The sequence below is a fragment of the Chelonia mydas genome, chromosome 10, assembly GCF_015237465.2.
Source record: "Chelonia mydas isolate rCheMyd1 chromosome 10, rCheMyd1.pri.v2, whole genome shotgun sequence".
Classification (NCBI taxonomy): Eukaryota; Metazoa; Chordata; order Testudines; family Cheloniidae; genus Chelonia; species Chelonia mydas.
The window spans coordinates 22938662-22951937 of record NC_051250.2 but is presented as its reverse complement, the minus strand read 5'-3'; the positions used below and the strand labels follow the sequence as shown (position 1 = coordinate 22951937).

General features: G+C 43.3%; 1 long non-coding RNA gene across 1 annotated transcript; it reads left to right on the top strand.

Annotated features, from left to right (window-relative positions):
• The first annotated feature begins 6690 nt into the window (after window positions 1-6690).
• On the top strand, window positions 6691-12495 carry LOC122462036. Its single transcript, XR_006284359.1, has 3 exons — window positions 6691-6743; window positions 10991-11102; window positions 12006-12495. It is a non-coding gene; the product is annotated as an uncharacterized LOC122462036 (long non-coding RNA).
• Window positions 12496-13276: the final 781 nt, after the last annotated feature.

Sequence of the window (13276 nt, the reverse complement as noted above, 5' to 3'; positions counted from 1 at the left end):
AAACCGCTTTTCTAAATTCACAACACAAGCATTTCTTCAAAGACTGAACTGTGGTCACATACTCAGAAAACGAACAGCACCACCCAGGAACACCTGCTGTAACAATAATATCTGACCCTTCTGTAAACACCCTTTTTGTCTATGAACCTCAAAGGATCATTAGACCTCACAGAACCTCTTTGAAGTTCCTATTATCAGTCCCTTTTACAGACAGGAAAACTGATGCATAGGAAGGTTAAACAGTTTATCCAAAGTCACACAGCAAATCTGTGGCAAAATGAGGAAAAGAACCTGGTGACTTCCATTCCTGTGATTTAACCACTAGACAAAAGCAAAACCTGGCATATTTCTGAGCACACGTGGCTTCCTATCAAAAACATGCAGAACTTTGCCCTTTTCCCATTTTCAGTGTAAAATTAATCATTTTGCTGAAATTTGGAATGAAGTAAAATTTGTGTGTGTGTATGTATGAAATGTAACACACCTAAGGGGCGTGGGGTGGAAATCCATGATATTCTGTGAAATGAAAATCATCAACTTTGCACAGCTCTATAGTTCGTTTAGTTTGAAAAATTGTGACAAGTGTGCCATAAAATCAAACTCTGGGCAAATGGTAGGGGGAGAAATGCATTGAATTGATGTTACATGCTAATAAATCCATTTTTAAGTGGTTTAATGTAATTATATTTCCAGTGACAATGTGAACTAATTAAAAGTTTCCTATAATATACTGTAAGTACAGCATGTGTCCTACTGAGGTTAAATGAGTATTTAATCTTAGGGATAACATCCAATGAATGCTAAAACTAGTGATGGGCCTGACTTGGAAACAAATCCAAATATCCCCCAAATTTTGGAGAGATTAGGAAACCAAAACCAAAACCAGATCTGGTTTTGGGGGTTACAGTTCATCTCTGTATGGGATGAGCCATAAACCTGAATTTAAACAAACCCAAACTTCATGTGGCTCTGTGTACACTAACCATTTAAAGTACACAGCTACATTGCATCTCTGCTCAAATCCTCTGCTATTCAAGATTAACAGCAAAGCCGACCCAGCCCCCATCTGTGTGAGTGAGGAGGCTTGCTGAGCAGCAGAATGGGCATGCCCTGGCAAGAGGAGGAAATACCCTGAAGGTAGAGGTGGTGGCTGTTGCACTCGCTGGTCTCCAATTGGAGAGAGAGAGTTCTTTCACACTTGGCTGCATCGCTGCTCCCTCATGAATGAGATGGAGCTAAGGCTGGCCCAGTCAGAGTCCAACCAAGCCCACTTTTGCTTCTAAGCCATCAGTTCAATCTGGGCCAGGACACTAGTGACAGAAAGTCATTGGTCAGGACATGAAGCAATGAAAGACAGGCACAGGGATGGATTTAAGTAGGAGGCCACAGCTTTAACAAAGGGGTGGGCGCTATATGTCCACCCCCCCACACAACAGGCATTTAACTGGGTCCAATGCAGGGTTACAGGGTTACATGTAACCAATAACTTGGCTCGGGAAGACCCTCTTCAGCTTACCTCTAGGACTCAGCTCACATATGAATTCTCTTGCCTCCCGCCCTGCTCCCATGAGGGGGACCACAGGGTACCAAGGGAGACCTCAGTCTATGAAGACTTCAGGTCTCCCTTTCTTACAGGCACATGATCCATCAGCAAAATCCCAGGTCTCATTTATCTCTGGAAGCTGTTTCTCTTCAGGCTTTATGTCCTAATCTTACTTCCCAGTCCTGTTCCTTACCCAACTGTGCCTCCACAGCACTGTGAGGGAGACAAAAACCCTACCAGACCTTTACCAATTGGACCCAGCAGAGAAAAAGTCCATTCTGAGCCAGACAGGCGTAAAGTGGATAAAGTGGATTGTGGAAATTATCATGGTATCTCCGTCCTAGCTATTGCAGGCAAAGTTCTGGCGCGGATCCTTGCAACCCGCCTTCTGCCCCATCAGAAGAAATTTTACCAGAGCCACAGAGTGGTTTCCGACCATGTCGTAGAACTGTGGGATATGATCTTCACAGCACGGCAGCTGCAAGAAAAGTGTTGGGAGCAAAACCGACCACTGTACATGGCTTTTATTGATCTAAATAAAGCCTTTGATTCAGTGAATCGCCGTGTCTTCTGGACTGTACTTTCTAAACTTGGATGTCCTGATAAATACATCAATGTCCTAAAATTTCTTCAGGTTAACATGAAAGTGACTGTTCTGAGCCGCACTGGCTCCCAGAGTGAACATTTCAAAGTACAAACAGGAGTCAAACAGGGCTGTATTATCGCTCCAACCGTGGCATTCAGATACTAATTACAGAGATAGGGGCCATATAAGTACCTAAGAGAGATCAGCTGAATTACACTGGAGGAATATTACCATGTTGCTGTCCATGCTTTATCAGCAGATATGTGAATATTACTCTCCATGGCTCTCAGTCTAACCTGTCCTTCGGGAACAACTAATTCACTTCTGAAGAAGGTCAGTCTTAGGATATACCTGCACTAATGTAACAATGTACTGTATGGCTCACTATACACATGCCTTTGGGATTAAATAATAGGGCATATAACTTGCAAGATAGGTGCAGGCTCTTTTGAGTTCAAGAACAGAAACCAAACCTTCTGCCACCATTCTAGACAGTCACAGCATGCCAATGACTCTTGTTCTGAGCTGGTGCAGTTTAAAGCGCGTCTTCCTAACTGTTATCAGTTTACAGCACTTGGCAACTGCAGGAGAGATTTGCAGAAGCACAAAGGCAGCTTCAGTGATTGGTAGCAGGGAAACTCCCTTTATAAGAAAAGGGCACAACAATAAGTGAGTGAGTTCACGTTAAAAATCATGAGATGAGTGGACAGGGTCCTGCATCTGCTTTCACTTTTGTTCCCTTTGGATGGGATTTTTTTTCCCTGAGATGATCATGCCTCCAACCAAAATTCATGGCAGTAAATCATGACATTTATAGGAAAGAGAAGAGAAAGTAACCACAACTGACAGAAGACGTGTAATGGTTCACTTAAGAGCTATATGTCTGTTAGGCTAAAATATATTTATCTTAATGCAGCTAGTGAAGGCAGCTAGTGGCAGCTAGTGGCAAGCATACATCTGAGGCATAATGCGATGACCTCTCCTAAATGAAGACTGTCCTACCCACAAGTGACAGCAAAATCAAGCCCACTGTGACAGAGGTGTGGATTTTTCACACTCCTGAGAGGCATAGCTATGGTGATGTATGTTTTCAGTCTAGACACGCCCTTAGGCTTTTCCTGGTATAAAAGTGTTGTTAAAATACCACACACCCCAAGTGACCCCACTGTACCAGCAAAAGTTTTAAGTGTAAATCTGTGCCTAAATTCCCCATCTCTAGCCCGGGGATCCATCCCTACATGTTGTTATAAGGATAATTACATTAAAGACAGTGAGATGTTAGTGATGATGATGGGCGATCACTCGTTACCAAGTATGATCATCTTCCATGGGAGTTATGGGTCCTCAGGTGGCTAATAAGGCCAATCCTTGAACCACAAGTTCTATTACAATGTTTTCAGGCTCAGCAGGAGGCTGTTGACCATGACTGGAAGCCAGTCTGTCCTTCCTCCTGCGCCTCTTGTCCTCTTCAGCTTGTTGTCGAGCAAGTTCAAAATCCAGGGGACCATCATGTAGGACTTCACTCTATTTTAAGCAATCCTGGGCAAGTGTTTTCCAAGTGTCAATGTCAATATTACTCTTTTTTAGGTTGTCCTTCAGCAAGTCCTTATAACACTTCTGTTGTCCACCCACGTTACGGTACCCTTCTTTCAGCTGAGAGAACAGGGACCTGTTTTGGGCGGCGATGGTCTGGCATCCAGACAACGTGACCAGTCCAGCAGAATTGCAGATGGATGATCATTGCCTCAATATTGGTGGTCTTTGCCTCTTCCAGAACACTAATACTGGTGTGCCTGTCTTCCCATTTGATCTTCAGAATCTTACGAAGGCAGCGTTGATGGTGCCTCTCAAGGACTTTCAAGTGGTGTCTATAGGTTGTCCAAGTTTCGGTCCCATACAACAGTGTTGGAAGAATAACAGCTTGATAAACAAGAAGCTTGGTGTCTGTTCGAATGTCGTGATCTTCAAAAACCCTGTGCCATAAACAAGAAAAAGCTACACTGGCACAGCTCAGGCGACGTTGAATTTCTGCATCAATATCTGCCTTGGATGAAAGATGACTTCCAAGGTAGAGGAAATGGTCGACATTCTCCACTGCCACTCCATTGACTTTGATAGATAGGGCATGTAATACCTCATTTGGAGTGGGCTGATAGAGCAGTTTAGTCTTCTTGATATTAAGAGTGAAACCAAGACGTGCGTAAGCATCAGCAAACACATTCAAGACTGTTTGAAGATCTTTCTCAGAGTGGGCAAAGATTGTGTTGTCCTCAGCATACTGAAGTTCCACAACAGATGTTGTGGAGATCTTACTCTTGGCTTTCAGCCTGCTAAGCCTGAACAGTTTTCCGTCCATTCTGTAAATAGTTTCAATGCCAGCCGTAAACTTCCCAGCAATTAGGTAAAGAATGACGGCAATAAAAAACGCTTTTTTCATATTTTCCATCTTATCTATCACTTTCCTAATGATTCCTAACATTGGTAGCTTTTTTAACTGCCACCGCTCATTGAGCAGATGTTTTCAGAATGTACCCAAAATGACTCTTGAATGGTAACAGCTCATTTAGACCCCATCATTTTGTATATATTGTTAGGATTTTGTTTTCCTATGTGCATCACTTTGCATTTATAAATATTGAATTTCATCTGCCATTTTGTTGCCCCATCACCCTGTTTAGTGAGATCTCTTTGTGACTCTTTGTAGTTTTCTTGGACTTCGCTATCTTGAATAATTTTGTATCATCTGCAATTTTTGCCATCTCACTGTTCACCTCCCTTGTGCAGATCATTTATGAATATGTTGAATAGCATTGGTCCCAGTACAAATCTCTGAGGGACACTGCTATCTACCTTTCTGTACTGTGAAAACTGACCATTTATTCCTACCTTTTGTTTCCTATCTTTTAAACAGTTACTGATCCATGAAAGGATCTTCCCTCTTATCCCATGGCTGCTTATTTTGCTTAAGAGCCTTTGGTGAGGGACACTGTATCCACTGGATCATCCTTGTCCATATGTTTGTTTAATCCCCTCAAACAATTCTGATAGATTGGTGAGCATGATTTCCCTTTACAAAAGTCATGTTAACTATTCCCCAACATATCGTGTTCATATATCCATCTGATAATTCTGTTCTTTACTACAGTTTCAGCCAATTTGCCTTGGTCCTGAAGTTAGGCTTACCGGCTGTAATGGTCAGAGTTGCCTCTGGAATCGCCATTTTTTAGAAATCAGTATTGTACTAGCTATCGGACAGTCATCTGGTACAGAGGCTGATTTAAGTGATAAGTTACATATCACAGTTAGTAGTTCTGTAATTTCATATTTGAGTTCCTTCAGAACTCTTGGATGAATAACCTTGGGTCTTGGTCACCTAGGTGATAGTAGCTAATCTGAATCTAATCGTATCTACCTATGAATTACTTTGTCTACCACTGTTCAGTCACTTCTTTGGTAAAAGTTGGGCAGTATTTAACAACAACTGCAAGACTGTACAGTAGATTAGGACAGAAAGTGAAACTCACTGAATCCAGCTGGGATCACAGAGGGAATTTTAATAGTTAGAATGAAATCATGTGAGTTATAGCTTCTCCAAGACACCAGTGGTAACAACCCTGATCTTCTAAAGAGTGCCATCAGTTTTTACTGGCCTGATTTTCAGATAGTTAGATGCACAATTTAAGTAATTGCACATAGATGTGACCAGTCGTGATTTGAAATGGCAATTTGCAGACACAGTTATGAATGAGTGAGGAGTTGCAATATTTATGTGCAAACTTCTATATTTGTCTGCATGCTTAAAGTTCTGACAATCAGGCCTCTTAATGATCAGGACCTTGATTTTATATCCAAAAGATGGCAGGTCACTTTTTTTGGCTCTGCTCTTTCTCCTTTGTACTGCTTTGGGGGCTCTATGGAGACTTAAAGATGCCCTAATGAGCCCTGAGGACGATGTACAGCTGGAGTAATTGGCTCTACTCCATCCCTCCCAGTCCCCATGGTGTAGAAAGGGTGTGAGACTGGAGTGTGCTTGGCTCCAGTGATCTCCACTGGTGAGTTAGCCTTTAGGGAGCCATTAGAAGCTAATACAGTTTTAAGGGCCGAAGGCGTGGGTAGGGATAGGGAAAGTGGTAGGCAGCTATTTTCTCCCTCTCCCTCAAATGAGCTGAGTGTTGCTCCACCTGCATATATCTCTGATTTAGCGCTTCCAATATGGCAGCACCTCCAACAATAGGCTGGGGTGCTGGGTCACTGAAAAAGAAAACCAACCCATTTTGAATTACTAGAATGCAAAGAAGTTGCAATGGCCTTTATCAAGCAGGAGGTCAGATTAGGTGATCATAATGGTCCCTTCTGGCCTTAAAAGCTATGAAAGAAATGAAAGTGATAATTTAGGACATAATCTACTACAGATTAATTTCTGGCATCTGCAAAAATAATTATCTGTAACCACAGTGTTATCTGTGCTTGCAAAGATAACGTGGTAAAAACAATGTCGCTAGAGTATACAAAGCTGTATTAGTAGGAAAAAGAAACAACGTTAGTTTCTCTTTCACCTGGATGGTTTCCCGTAAATGAGGCTGTGTGATCAGCAGCTGAGCTTCTGGACTCCAAGTGGGTTTGGTTTGCAAATTCAGGTTCTTGTTTCATTCTCAATGGTTAGAAAGTATCTCTTATCTGAAATTGATATGCGCGTAAGTTGTATTAGAACTATTTGAATTTAAGGACTTGATTTTTGTGTCTTCAAAAGCACAGGACAGAGTGCAAAAATGTGTGTGCAATTTCGTGCATAATTTGCACAAGCATTTACTGTGATTGTGCATGCAAATTAAGTATATGCATTTGTGAATAGCCCAGGAGGCATGTTCTGCCCATTTGCCCTTGTGAATAAACAATGATTGCAAGTACACATAGAGCAAACAATTGTGGGCACATTGATACATGGACCTGCACTTCTGAAGTTTTTCAGATCAGGTCCATTGGCTTCGCTCTTGTGATTTATGACTAGGCCTTTATCATCCAGCTTTTCCTTATTATGTCATTCTCTCTCTCCCCTTCCCCCTCATCTCCCCACCTCCTGCTTGGTTATGTTAAGGAAAAGTTAGCACATGTGACTCCATTTTGGGTTTGGGACCCACCATTGTTTAAATGCCAGCACATCAAACACCAGGAGGAGTAATCCTTAGATACTGAATCCATGTGAAAATCCTCCTCCTTGTCTCCAGCCTGCCTTGATTTGCAGTATCTGGTTTTTGTCAGTCTCTAACTCCCTGTCTCTTGGCCTTGATGTGAGGCCTCCCATCCTAATAATAAAAGTTACCGATGCATGGCTTTAGGACCATGCTGTGTAATTAACATACTGGTATAGCACGAGGAATGCACCAAGCAGGGATAAGTGGTAAATAAGACAACGGTTTGTTTATTAGTTAAGGTTTCCGATGCACGAGGGCAACATGCTTTGCTAAAAGGTATATAACCTTTGTATAATTTGTATTCAGGGTCCCCTCCTGGCTAGCAGGGGGGCACCACGCTTGAGCGTAATAAACTTAGTGTCTTTTGGGAACTCTGCAGTTGTGGACTTTATTTCTGTGCCTCAGCCTAGATTCGAACTGTGCGTGTCCTATCAGGTGTAATTCGTAGCACTTGTGTGCGTGTCCTATCAGGTGTAATTCGTAGCACTTGTGTGCGTGTCCTACCAGGTATAATTCGTAGCACTTGTGTGCGTGTCCTACCAGGTATAATTTGTAACAGTTAAAAAACCTGGAGTCAGATCGTCAGCTGGTATGAACTGGTGAAGCTCCCTTGGTTTCAGTGGAGCTAAGCTACTTCACACCAGCTAAGAATCGGCCCCTTTGTACTCCTGTATAGCTTGTAAGATGGGACATTCAAGATTCAATTATCAGCCTCAGCTGTTCTAGATTTACTGTGTTGGCAATAAATGGTCTGAAACCCATCCCATCAAATTCTTATTTGACTCTGCCTGTTCTAGACATAGTGGACACAGATGTTTCTTAATTGGGCTGGAAAGCCTTAGTGAAATGTTTAATAACAAATGGTGTCCAGAATACAAACCAGTATCTTTGCTTAAAATCATTAAAATCAAGATATGGAGGAGGTTTGTGGCATTTTATATCGAAGTACATTTCTGAATTTGACATTTCTACTTGAATCTGGGAGATTGTATCAATAAATGGGCTAGACATTTCCAACTTGTGTCTTAAATGACTGATTTGTTTTCAAAAAATACCAGAAGCCCAACCCCCTGTGCAAAAATGCACAAGCAATTGTGTACTAAATTTGTGCATTCAGAGTGAATGTGTTTCTGTGACAAAGGGCCTGCACGAGACCTGTTCACCATTTAGATCTTACTTAAGACTTGTTCCGAGAGATGAAATGGCAGTTAAGTGGTTGATAGGCCTTGTGCAGCCCTCTGCACTAGGGTGAATTTCATCCAGAATTGCCATTACTGTACATAGCAATACGCAATATGCATGACAGTAGCCACACTTTAGATATTCTGTTACAAATTTGCATGTGTAAATGCATATAATATAAATAGTAATTGCATTCTAAGGTTGGGCTTGCAACCTCACTCTCATTTTGCACATAGCTGTATCCCACAGATAGTTTGAAAACTGGGCCTTAAAAGAGTAAGAAGGAGGAAAATTGAGTTCACTGAGACACCAGGGGTACACAGAGGTTTCCAAGGGGGTACTCATCTAGATCAGTGTTTTGCAATCTGGGGGTTGCGACCCCCAGGGGGATCCGGGGATGTGTTTAGAGGGGTTGCAAGTGCAGGGCCAGCATTGGGGGGGGGGGGGCAAGCCAGGCAATTGCATGGGGTCCCATGCCACAGGGGCCCCCGCAAAGCTAAGTTACATGCGTCAGTCCTGGGCAGCGGGGCTCGGCTTCTGACAAGATTCACAAGTGAAAAACAGGCTTAAGTATCACACTGACATGTAAGTACAATATTTATATTTCAATCAATGTATTTAATTATATGATAAAATGAGGAAGTAAGCAATTTGTCAATAATATTGTGCTGTGACACTTTTTGTATTTTTATGTCTGATTGTAAACAAGTAGTTTTAAAATGAGGTGAAACTTGGGGGTATGCAAGACAAATCAGACTCCTGAAAGCGGTATAGTTGTTTGGAAAGATTGAGAACCACTGTTTGACCTTATTTCCTCTTTTCATTCATTTGTACTTTTGCACAGTTACTCAGAAGTCCCTTCTACATTTATGCTCTGCTTCCTCCTCACATAGAATCTACAGAACCACCTCATTTCCTTGGCTGTGATTTCTGCTCTTACCTTTTGCACCTGCCAGTAACAACTTATCCCTGATAAATACTGAGAAGTCCTCAGGGCTGGCCTTATGGGTGGGCGACATGGGCGACCACAAGAGGCAAGGAGCAGGGTGGGCCTGGAGTGCGAGGCCATGGAAGGGAGCTCAGAGCAATGGGAGGGGGGGTGGAGAGGAGGCAGTGGGGCCGGGAGGTAATGGAGGGGTGGGGACCCCAGGGAAGTAGTGGGGGCCGGGGGTGATGGGTAGGGAGCCCAGGGACACAGCAGGGGTCAGATGCTATGTGAGGGAAACCTGGGGAGGAAGTGGGGGCCGGGGGGGATGGATGGGGAGGCAGTGGGGTCCAGGGGTGCCAAAATACAAATTCACCCAGGGTGTCATTTTCCCTAAGGTTGGCCCTGGTAGTCCTTTTAATCTTTAAGGACATTTCTGTTTCTTCCTCCAGCCCTGTCACTCAGTGAATAGTGAAAGAAATTATTCACAAGCAAATGACTTTTACTCTGGCCGTTTTCAGTCTTTTTCATTTGCCTTTCCTAAGCATTCAGGCAAGCAAAGTTTTGGTCATGCAGCTGTTCACAGAAATTAAGTTCAGGCCTTTATGCAAGGTTTGTCTGATCACAAGACAAAATGTGTTCAGTTAATAAACAAAGTAATTTCCCGCAGAAGCAGCTTATAAAGTTTAGATCATTCAGTCAAGGATCAAAAACAATACCGTGCAACTTAGGTGACCAATCACACATCTCAAATATTAACTCATGAATATCAGATTCTCAAAGAAATACTCACACCGAACAGTTGATAATGGGATCATGAGAGGAAATTTGCTTGAAAGACCATTTGTTGAACAATTTATTCCAGTTCTAAAGGCCCAATGTACTTTCTGTAAAGTTAGGAGTCTGCTAAGCTTGATGTTCCTGCCAAATTCCTGGGAAAGTACATTTAACTCCCCCCGGAAGATTTAATTGTATGTAATTATTTGTTTAATTTTAACCTTAAGTTTATACATCTTAGAATGGTCCTAAAACTGTTGTGTAGTACACGGCTGCTGTGCGCTGCTGGAGAGATGCAACTTTTCACCACAGATTGTGATGTACTTCAGTAGTAGGTGAAAGAAGCTCTCTGAGTCTCTTACCTACCTCACAGGGAAACTCTAGGAGTTTATCCATCCATATTTATCTAGTGCTTCAACATCTTGGACTTCAGCTTGTTGAAAATAAATGGCCACTCTTCCTTTGTAGCCCCTTTTCTTTTGGAGCATGATTCTATACTCACACTGGGGTAAATCAGAAGTTACTCCACTGAAATCAATGGAATTACACTAGTATTACAACCAATGGACTAGTAGACCCAGCTCTCCTCTTGACAGGAAATATTGTATGTCAAGCTTCTTTTAAGAGCCTGGTGTTTTTTATAAAGTTAAATGAAGTGGGAAGAATTGATCCAACTGAATAATTTCTGGTTTCATTTTAGTGGATATTAAGGAGCAAACACATCTGATGTCATCCACATGCTTGAGTAATTGTGTTTGCAAAGGGCTCCTTAGGCGTGTTTGCAGGATTTTGAAGAAGTTGATTTGGAGGGCAGTTTTACCCTGTGCCTAGGAGCCGGACATGCCGGCCGCTTCTGGGAGCCACACGGAGCCAGGACAGGCAGGGAGCCTGCCTGAGGTAAGCGCCACCTAGATGGAGCCCCCTCCCACACCCCCAACTCCCTGCCCCAGGTTGGAACCCCCTCCTGCACCTTAATTCTCTCCCAGAGCCCACATCCCCTCTTGCACCCCAACCCCATCCCTGAGCTCCCTCCCACACCCAAACTCACTCCTGCAGCTCATACCCAACCTTCTGCCCCAGCCTGAGCCCCCTCCTGCACCCCAAACCCCTCATCCCCAGCTCCATCCCAGAGCCTGCACCCCCCTCGTGCACCCCAAATGCTTGCCCCTGCGCAGAACCCCTCCTGCACCCTTAACTCCTCATTTCTGGCCCCACTCCAGAGCCCACACCGCAACCACTGGCCTCAGCCCAATGAAAACGAGTGAGGGTAGGGGAGAGCCAACAATGGAGGGAGGGGGGATGGAGTGAGTGGGGGGCAGGGCCTCAGAGAAGGGGTGGGGCAGGGGGCATGGCAAAGGTGTTTGGTTTTGTGCGATTAGAAAGTTGGCAACCCTTCCCACCCTTCCCCCAGCTGTTTACATCTTCCTGTTAATTTCCTTTTGAAGAAGTCTCCACAAGCTCTTCATTAGCATTTGACTCAGTATGCTAATAGACTTCTATAAGAAACATAGTACATAATGGGCCACAAGGGAAATATGTCTCCTACCTTCTGTCTGGAGAAGGCTGTCTGGAGAAGCATGTTACTTTTGAGAGACCTGGCTGTGATGTTTCACTCCGTATTATTTATGAAAATATGCTTATGATATGAATATGACATAACTGAGAGGTACTTAATGCAAGATGGATCTTGTAAGATATCATTGGAAAGATTATAATTTACTGAATGTGATTATCCAATTTGTATGCCTGTATCATTTCTGTATCTGAAGTTAAGATATTGACTATGTATCTGTATTTCAGCTATGCTACTTTGGGTGATGCCCACTGCTAACACTTCAGGTACAACAATGGAAAAGTCAGACAGGGTGGTTGGCCCATCAGCAAGGACAATGGACTGTGAAAAGGCTTGGCTGGAGCCACTGACTCATGGATGATGTGGTACTACAGAGTCAGGTGGTCTTGTCACCTGATACTAAACATTACCTGGGACTTCTTGTAACTTTCCACTGGAAGGGCTGGGGGGTCAAGTTTGGGAAACAAAGAATTCCTACCCTATGTAAATCCTATTTAAGGGTGAGGAGGAAAGCAAACGTGACTCATCCTCTCCATGGCCTGTCTGCCCAAGAAGAAAGACTGCTAAAAACACCTGAAGGGAAGGCAGTGGGGAACTCCAGTCTTAAAAGAAATATAACTGGAACTCTGAAACACAAAAACTTTTCAACCTACCTAAAATAACATTTAGGGTGAGAATTTACATTTTATAACCTATTTCTTCGGTATTTTGATCTTAGCTTGCATTTTTGATTTATTTCTTCAGCAATCTGCTTTGTTCTGTCTGTTGTCTCTTATATTCACTTAAAATTCACCTTTTGTAGTTAATAAACTTATTTCTTGTTTATACTATAACCCAGTTTATGTAATTTCTAACGGGGGGGGGGGGGGAAGAAGCTGTGCATATCTCCCTCTACATTGAGGGAGGGGGCGAATTTCATAAAACCTTGGGGTTTGTACCCCCTAAAGGGAGTGGGAACGAGAGTGTTGGGGCAAGCCCCTAAGGCTGAATTTTTCCAGAGCGGATCTCTGTCTCTCTGTGCAGCTGGGTGTGGCCCTGCTTGTGTGCTTGCCTGGAAGAGGCTTGTGAGCCTAACCCAGCAAGGCCAGGTCAAGGGGACCCAGGCTGGCAGAATATGCTGACTCAGTGGCATCCCAGCACATCAGGTGACACCTCCAAAGGGCCCAAACCCATCACACTACCTTTAACTATAAGGCCTAGAGAACATAATTTTCAGTATAGCGACACAACTCCTCACATATTTTCTGTACATACATCTTGCAATGAGTATGGAGATCGATGTGACACAGGCTTTCATTAGAGACTGCACATGAAATTCTTTTGGTGAACCCAGGGGATTGCTGTACCCCTATGTACTCCTGTGTCCTCTGCCAGATGGCATCCAGGGGTTCTTGGGTCACAGGAATAGGTTAAGTTTGGGTCATGGTGGGGACAGCAATGAAATTGCCAAGTATGGTAAGGTTGGCTGTGCCTGCTGAAATTTCAGCCCTCTCTGAGT